Below are 9,707 nucleotides of genomic sequence, written 5' to 3' on the forward strand. Positions count from 1 at the left end.
TCTTTGATAAACCAAACAAGAACATACCTTGGGGGAAAGACTCCCTATTCAATAAATGGTGTTGGGAGAACTGGATGTCTACATGTAAAAGACTGAAACTGGACCCACACCTTTCCCCACTCACAAAAATTGATTCAAGATGGATAAAGGACTTAAACTTAAGGCATGAAACAATAAAAACCCTCCAAGAAAGCATAGGAAAAACACTGGAAGATATTGGCCTGGGGAAAGACTTCATGAAGAAGACTGCCATGGCAATTGCAACAACAACAAAAATAAACAAATGGGACTTCATTAAACTGAAAAGCTTCTGTACAGCTAAGGAGACAATAACCAAAGCAAAGAGACAACCTACACAATGGGAAAGGATATTTGCATATTTTCAATCAGACAAAAGCTTGATAACTAGGATCTATAGAGAACTCAAATTAATCCACATGAAAAAAGCCAACAATCCCTTATATCAATGGGCAAGAGACATGAATAGAACTTTCTCTAAAGACGACAGACGAATGGCTAACAAACACATGAAAAAATGTTCATCATCTCTATATATTAGAGAAATGCAAATCAAAACAACCCTGAGATATCATCTAACCCCAGTGAGAATGGCCCACATCACAAAATCTCAAAACTGCAGATGCTGGCGTGGATGTGGAGAGAAGGGAACACTTTTATACTGCTGGTGGGACTGCAAACTAGTACAACTTTTCTGGAAGGAAGTATGGAGAATCCTCAAAGCACTCAAGCTAGACCTCCCATTTGATCCTGCAATCCCATTACTGGGCATCTACCCAGAAGGAAAGAAATCCTTTTATCATAAGGACACTTGTACTAGACTGTTTATTGCAGCTCAATTTACAGTCGCCAAAATGTGGAAACAGCCTAAATGCCCACCAACCCAGGAATGGATTAACAAGCTGTGGTATATGTATACCATGGAATACTATTCAGCCATTAAAAAAAATGGAGACTTTACATCCTTCGTATTAACCTGGATGGACGTGGAAGATATTATTCTTAGTAAAGCATCACAAGAATGGAGAAGCATGAATCCTATGTACTCAATTTTGATATGAGGACAATTAATGACAATTAAGGTTATGGGGGGGGGAACAGAAAGAGGGAAGGAGGGAGGTGGGTGGGGCCTTGGTGTGTGTCACACTTTATGGGGGCAAGACATGATTGCAAGAGGGACTTTACCTAACAATTGCAATCAGTGTAACCTGGCTTATTGTACCCTCAATGAATCCCCAACAATAAAAAAAAATAATAATAAAAAAAAAAAAAAGTGTTAATTTGTGTAGTATACATTGAAAACTAAGAAGGGGGAGGATGAGAGGGAAGTGAGTGATAAAATCTACCTACTGGGTACAATGCACACTATTTTGGTGATGGGTACACTAAAAGCCCTGACTTTATCATTAAACAATGCATCCATCAAATTAATCAACAAAAAAGTCACATCTATCACTAGGCAAGAGATATGAACAAAACCTTCTCTGAAGAACACAGACAAATGTATAACAAATATATGAAAAAAATGCTCATCATCCATAATCAACAGAGAAATGCAAATCAAAACTACCCTGAGACATCACCTAACCCCAGTGAGAATCACCCACATCACAAAGTTAGAAAGATACAGATGCTGGTACAGATATGGAGAGAAGGGAACACTTTTACCCTGTTGGTGGCATTGCAAGTTAATACAGCCTCTGTGGAAAGAAGTATGGAGAATTATCAAAGAACTCAAAACAAACTTTCCATTTTTCCATTCTTGCAATCTCATTACTAGGCATGCACCCAGAAGAAAAAAAAACTAATTTTATCATAAGGAAATTTGCACTAGATTGTTTATCTTAGCTCAGTTTACAATCACCAAGATGTGGAAACAACCCAAGTACCCGTCAACTCATGAATGGATTAATAAATTGTGGTGGGCAGCGCCTGTGGCTCAAAGGAGTAGGGCGCTGGCCCTATATGCTGGAGGTGGCGGGTTCAAACCCAGCCCTGGCCAAAACTGTAAAAAAAATAAAAAATAAAAAAATAAATTGTGATATATGTATGTCATGGAATACTATTAAGCCATAAAGGAGATAGAGACTTTTTCTCATTTGTATTAACCTAGATGCAGTTGACACACTCAGTAAAATATTACAAGAATTAAAGAAAGTATCCAATATACTCAATACTAATATGAAACCAGTAGACAGTCTAATACATCCCCACATAAGAGAAAATCTCAATTTAATTCAAATCGAGGGAGTGAGCAGGAGGGAGATATATGTTCTACCTTCCAGAACACTAAACAGATTTATAGAATTATCATATTCCTAGATGAAATTTCAAAAATTAAGGGGCAAGAGTAACTTATTACAGTAGCCTTTTCTAAGGGAGATAATGCTTATTTTTATAGGGCTAGACAAGACAACTAGCAAGAGGGTGAGTAAATACAGTCAAAGGGAAATTTAAAAAAATTCTGTTTTAATATTAAGAAAAATAGTATTAAATCTGAGCCATGTCTAAAGTCAATTATCTGTAATGTAAACACAAGTTTGTAAAATTTTCCTCTTAGAGATGAAATGTGACATTATGTACTTTGCCAAATACTCATTTTTTAAACATTGACTCCTTTTTTAGGGAAAAAAGGACTTAAAATATCCTTGCTTTAAAGCAAACTTAAAAGTTCTATCTGGTAGATGGGAAATATACACTCTTCTGTTCTAACATCAGGTCTACATTCACAGGTATACACAGGTGGACATAAAGTTTGTTGCAATTTAAAATAGTTGTCTATTTAGATTATTGAGATATAAATTAAAAACCATTATGTGCCTCAAACTTTGGAGAAACCCATTGTGCTTTTGTGCCTTCTGGGTGATCTCCTAGAATCTTAGTGTGAAAAGAATACATAATTTATCCCGTCACTTATTTACCCCATAACTTGGGATCAAAAATGCCACAGAATTCTAGTATATTCCTAAGTAATTTGGTTTGGCCTATTTACTTTGTCGTCAATATCTATTTAACCTAATCCTGTTACACATCTGTTAGTTACTATAGATAACAGAACGTCATCATCCCAATGGATTTATATACAGGAAATGTATGGTAAAGAATTTTTGCTCACATAACTGAAAAGTCCAGAGATAATGTTGTTAGGGATCTGCAATTTAAAATCTAAAATCTGATCACCAGGACTAGGTTTCCTCCTATGATCTTACAAATCTATTTTCTTCCTTTTAGACTACATAGCCAAAAACCAAGCTGAAAAAAAAGTAAATAGTGGGAAAAGTTAAAAGTATCTGTGGTTAATATGCTTAAGAAAATAAAAAAATGACAGAAATACAGAAAGTGTAGAAATTCTAACACAGTTTAAAATCTATATTAAAAAAATGGATAAAATAGATATTGTAGGACTAAAAGGTACAATATCTGATGTTAAGAACTCAATAGATGGCTCCAAAAGCCTATTAGATACAGAAGAAGAACGGATTCATGAATTTGAAGGTAGTCAATACACAATATCAAAATAAAGCACCGAGAGTTATAAGAAAGATAATACAGAAAATAATGTGTGACCCAAGTAGGATACAGTAAACTATCTCACATATGGTGAATTAACACATTGTTGACTGGTCAAGAGCTATCCAGTCACATGGATGTTTCTGCATAAAATTGCTGATCAACATGTGTTAAAATAGCGGAAACAAAGGAGAAGAAAAAAATAGGGGGAAAAATAATACCTGAATTAGCTACAGGTGAAAACATTACAAAACTCTTCAAAAATACCAAATTTTCTAGAATCTCATCTAGCATAAATATGATAAAAAAGAAATCAGTACTAATTTCAAAATTCCACCATAGGATATTTTAATCAAATACAAGAGCCAAAAATTAAATCATGAAAACAATCTAGAAGGAAAATATAACTTATCTTCAAAAAAGCAAAAATAAGAGCTATAATTGACTTTATTTATTTATTTATTTATTTATTTTATTGTTGGGGATTCATTGAGGGTACAATAAGCCAGGTTACACTGATTGCAATTGTTAGGTAAAGTCCCTCTTGCAATCATGTCTTGCACCCATAAAGTGTGACACACACCAAGGCCCCACCCCCCTCCCTCCTTCCCTCTTTCTGTTTCCCCCCCATAACCATAATTGTCATTAATTGTCCTCATATCAAAATTGAGTACATAGGATTCATGCTTCTCCATTCTTGTGATGCTTTACTAAGAATAATGTCTTCCACGTCCATCCAGGTTAATACGAAGGATGTAAAGTCTCCATTTTTTTTAATGGCTGAATAGTATTCCATGGTATACATATACCACAGCTTGTTAATCCATTCCTGGATTGGTGGGCATTTAGGCTGTTTCCACATTTTGGCGATTGTAAATTGAGCTGCAATAAACAGTCTAGTACAAGTGTCTAGATAAAAGGATCCTTTTATCATAAGGACGCTATAATTGACTTTAAAACACAAGTGACAAGGGTTGGAAATAACTGAAAAACATTGAAATGTCTGTTTAGCTCAATGCCCCATTTCTATAAATCAATAAAATTTATTTATTAATAAATTCTAAAAAAGTATAATGAAAAACACTCCTTTCTAGATTTATAAATCAAGTCAAAAAGTCATCAAATACAGAGAATGAATGAAAATATTTTCAGGAAACAAAAATAAAAACTGACTTATGACCAGCAGAATTTACACTAGAAAGATACTGAAGAGAGTTCTTCAAGGAGGGGAAAATGATCACTAAGGGTACAACAGAAATGCAGAAATAAACTTGCACATATTTTCCTGAGCATTAATGACAGTGAAGATGAATCAGGTATCACTAAGATGTGATCAGAGATCAAAGCCAGAGATCAAAAATCTTATGTAAAAACTTACTATAATACATTCTAGTACTGAGATAAACTATATTTGATGACCTTACAAAATTCATACCACGTATTCCTTATGTTATCAGTAAGAATCAGAAATTGAACTTTATAGCATTTCTGTGTATACAGCCAAACATTATACTCATGCACAGGTAAAAAAGTAATACAGAATAGTTAGAGATTTGCTAATTAGTATGGGATAATTATAATTTCCCTACTTTCCAAAGGTACACTAATAATGGCCTGATTGGTGGATATGACCAAATTGTGTCCTCTAAGTATATCTTTGAGTATATTTTTCAAACTAAATTCATTCTTGTCTGCTCAATTCATTTTACACTGGTCTTTTATGATATTATAATCTCTATATTAGAGAGGCATTTGAAAGTTGACCCTCATAGCAAGTAAAAGATATAAGATTGAAACCCAGAAGTACTGATTCCTTATATCAAAATCATCTGTCCTCACTTAAAATAGGAAAACACAAAGAGAAATGGAAATGAGCTGCAAGAGTGTGTTATTTGGATTAAGTGTCTAAGATACTCTAAATTATCTCATATAGTGTGACAATATATCGCCACACCTGAAATTTTATTATCTTCGGTCTCTCCAGAGTTCTGTATGTAAAGCAAAAAACATTAGCTTTCATGTCAATACCTGAATTCTAAACATAATTTTGCAAAAGAAGTTAGAACATTTTCATTCAGGAAATTGTTTTTCTTAATTGCTATCTCATTTTGTGTGTGCTATCTTCTTCTAAAGAAATCATAGGCATTGCCTTATAGAAACATGCCAACCATCATGATTTATGAAGTTTCAAGCTTTTTAATTTCCTGAAGATGATAAAGTAAAAAATGTTTTCTTTTTGTTACTAGTATTTGTGAATATATTCATGTCCTTATTCTGTCTCAAGGCTTTAAAAAATGTACTTTATTACTAAACTAAAATATATCAAGAATAGAAAGGAGATAATTAAATGGGGACTATACTATTTAGAAATAATATAAGAGCCAAGGTGTTGATGTTTTAAGTACTGAGGCATTATTGCAGGAAATAGCATAGAATGTATACGAGGTCTGCCAATTAAGTCCATAAAATCCACCTAGACAAAGTGCTGTATACCTCATTACTAAATATCATTATGGTCAACTTTGAAGTACTCTTCCTGTGAAGCTGTGTCCCCATGCCAATGCCTAGTCCACCCTTGAAAGTAATTTTGGAACTCTTTTCCTGTTATGGGCATCAGAGCTTTCATCATATAAGGTCTGAAATTAAGTTCACAAATTTGCCACTTTGTGTTTATATATCAGACAAGCAACTGAGTAATGTGTCATAACCTTGATATATCAACACAGCTATGTCAGTGTTGACACGTGGTAATGTCTTGCTGAGTGGCATTTATTATTGCTGTGTGTTTTTGTGTGCCATACAATGGCAGCTCTGGTGGTCATTCCAGAAAAATAGTCCCAAAATTATTTTGAAATCTGGGCTAGATGTTGGTGTTGGTGCATAGCTTCCTAAGAGGAGTACTTCAAAGGTGACTGTGGTCATATTCACCATTGAGACATGCAGCACTTTTTCTAGGATGAATACATGAACTTAATCATCATACCTTGTATATCTAACTGATAACACAGAATACTATGTATATTAGTGTAAGAATATGGACATTGAGTTTGATTCCTTTGCAGTAAAGATGGGGAAGAAATTGTAGAAGCTTGACTGCATCTTCCCAATGACACAGGGAGAGTTGCATCAAAGAAACCTACAGACAACTAGATTATTTTTCACATTTCTTCTATGTCATTTCAATTTGTTTCTTCTGTTTATTATTCCCTGCTAACCATGATCTCAGCCTCATAGATTCTGATTTTATACTTTCATATTGCTCAAATTTGGTGACATTTTATTTTTCCTGCACCTGTAATCTCTGATCACTCCATAGACACAAAATCATTCAAAATTACTGCACACCTCACACATATGATATCTGGCTGAAGTTTTTTGCTTTGTACTTATCATTTTGTTATTTGTATATTGACTTTCAAAGCAGACACTACTTCAAATTATCATATTATGCATTTCTTCTAAGAAATACATTAAGAAAAATGTAAAAAACTTTCAGGTAAATACACACACATATATACATATATATATTTTTTTTTTTTCAGTTTCTGGCCAGGGCTGGGTTTGAACCCACCACCTCCGGCATATGGGGCTGGCGCCCTACCCCTTTGAGCCACAGGCTCCACCATATATTTTTAATTTCTAATATTTGTGGACTATAGGTGTTTCTTTGTTACATAAATGAACTGTATAATGATGAAATCAATGCTTAAAGTGTACACATGACTGGAATAGTGTACATTCTACTGAAGAGGTTGGTTTTTATCTCTCACTCCAGTTTATTACCACCTCCTCTTTGTTTTCGATGTCCATTACGCCACTTTTCACAGCATATACCTATTGTTTAGCTTACACTTTTAAGTGAGAACATGTGGCATGTGTTTTTCCATTCCTCAGATACTTCGCTTATAGTAATGGTTTCCAGCCAGTTTTTCAATTCATCCAAGTTGTTGCAAAAGACATGCTCTCCTATCTTTTTATGGCCGAGTAGTACTCCACAATGTGTCATTTTTCCAAGGATCATTCAGATGTAAATTACATAATTTCCATGACTTTTTGTATATTTGAGACTTCCTCTTGAAATTCATATCTACCTTTATTCCACTGTGGTCTGAGTAGTGTGTATTTAATTTTTCGGCATTTGCTGAAAATTATTTCATAGATAGCACCTATCTTGAAAACGTACCATATACTGATGAGTGGATTATGTATTCTCTACCTTTGGGGTAGAATGTTTTGTAAATGTCCACTGAATTCATTTGTTCTATCTTTTTTTTTTCAGTTTTTGGCCGGGGCTGGGTTTGAATCCACTACCTCTGGCATATGGGGCCAGCACCCTACTCCTTTGAGCCACAGGTGCTGCCCTCTATCATCTCCTTTTAAGTCCAGTGTTTTTCTGCTGATTTTTTGCCTTAATGATCTGTGCGATTTTATTAGAGGAAGGTTGAAGTTCCCAGAAGTTACGATGCTGGTGTTTATTTCCATGCTTATATCTAGTAGAATTTGTTTTATACATCTGGAAGCTCTTATGTTACATAACTATATATTTTGGATTGTTTATGTCTTCTTATTGTGTGGCTGTCTTTATAATTACATACATATAATAATGCTTTTGTCTTTTTTTAGTGCTCACTTTTGATTTCCATTTGCCTGGAATTTTTTTTTTTTTCTTTTTTTTTTTCAGCTGTGACTCCAGACAGGATCCAGAGAGGAGTTTTAAAAATCTCTTCTCTGGGTTTTATGGAGATTTACTTTACCCTTCTGTGTTAGCCTCTTAAAGCACCCATTTGCCTGGAATTTTTATTTCACTTCCTTTATCGTGAGTTTATAAGAGCCTTTCTGAGTTTGATGAGTTTCTTGCAGAAGGCATATGTTTGGGTTATGTTTTTTCATCCATTTAGCCAATCTATTACTTTTAAGCTAAGCATTAATACTGTTTACTTCTGATGTTAGTATTGATATCTGAGCTACTAAGATACATGTTGGTCCAGCATGTTGAATGATACCTAGTTGCTTACCTGTTTTTCTCCCTTGTTTTACTATGTTCTAAGAGCTGTGAGATTTAATTTCCAAGTGCTTTTACACTGTTGGGTATCAATAGACCTGTTACATTCTTAGAACACTTTAAAGCATTTCCTATAGTGCAGGTACAGAGGTGACAAATTGCCTTAGTGTTTGCTTGTCAGCCAAGACTTTATTTCTTTATTGTTTCTTAATTTCTGCGGTGATTCTTCATTCTTCTTTATTCTTTTTTCCACATTTTCACTAACTGGGTTAATTCAAAAGCCTTATCTTCACGCTCCAAAAATCTTTCTTTTCCTTGGTCTAGTCTGTTGTTAAAATTTTCTGCTAAATAACTATTTATTTAATTTCTCTTATATCTCTTTAGTGAATTTTTTTATTCATGGCATGAATTATTATTTTTGTTTCCTTTTTTTTTTTTTTTTTTTTTTTGGTTTTCGACTTTCTTATAAGTCTAATTCATCTTATTGCTCCACATATTGAGTTCCATCCTTCCATAATTATCCTTAGATTGTGGTCTGCTGGTGATGAACTATTGTGATTCTTTGGGGGTGTCAAATTAGCTTCTGTTTCTTGTGTTTCTGTTTTGTTTGTTTATGTTGCCAGATTTTTTAGGGTGGTTCCTTCTCATGTGATATCGCTTCTCTCAACTCAAGACAGATAGGTGTGTAGTGCACCTGCTGGGAACTGTCCTACTCAGTGAAGAGAGGGAGAGGTCTTTGGATGGAGCATTTTAGGCTTACTCTAGAACACTGACTGAGACAGAGAGGAGTAGATGTACTGTGAATGTTTATGCTGCTATTCTCCTATGTCACAATCTCATCATTCCTCTGTATTTGTCACAGACAGTCCTTGTGCTGGAGGGTGAGTGATCTCCCTGCTTAGGTTCATAAGCTGCTGCAATTTTCCACCATGGGGACTTAAGCTCTGAATCTCTCATATCCATGGACATCTGTGCTTATCAGCCCACACTTGCATGAGTGTTCACCCTACCTAGGTCCCTTAGCTGTGATAGGGATGCAAGGTTCTTTGACATATCCATCTAACAGGGGCATTTGGAAGGTAGTATCAATGGTTCTGAACCCTGGGTAGACAAAATGTTGTGGGTCTTGGGTCTCAAAATGGTGTCACCTGCTACACCCAGCTTTTGCAAGCAAGAC

The 9,707-nt window shown here is 34.7% G+C and overlaps 1 pseudogene; it reads right to left on the reverse strand.

Moving 5' to 3' along the window:
• Positions 1-8,207: 8,207 nt before the first annotated feature.
• On the reverse strand, positions 8,208-8,323 carry LOC128598005 (uncharacterized; annotated as a pseudogene).
• Positions 8,324-9,707: the final 1,384 nt, after the last annotated feature.

The sequence above is a fragment of the Nycticebus coucang genome, chromosome 10 (genome assembly GCF_027406575.1).
Source record: "Nycticebus coucang isolate mNycCou1 chromosome 10, mNycCou1.pri, whole genome shotgun sequence".
Classification (NCBI taxonomy): Eukaryota; Metazoa; Chordata; class Mammalia; order Primates; family Lorisidae; genus Nycticebus; species Nycticebus coucang.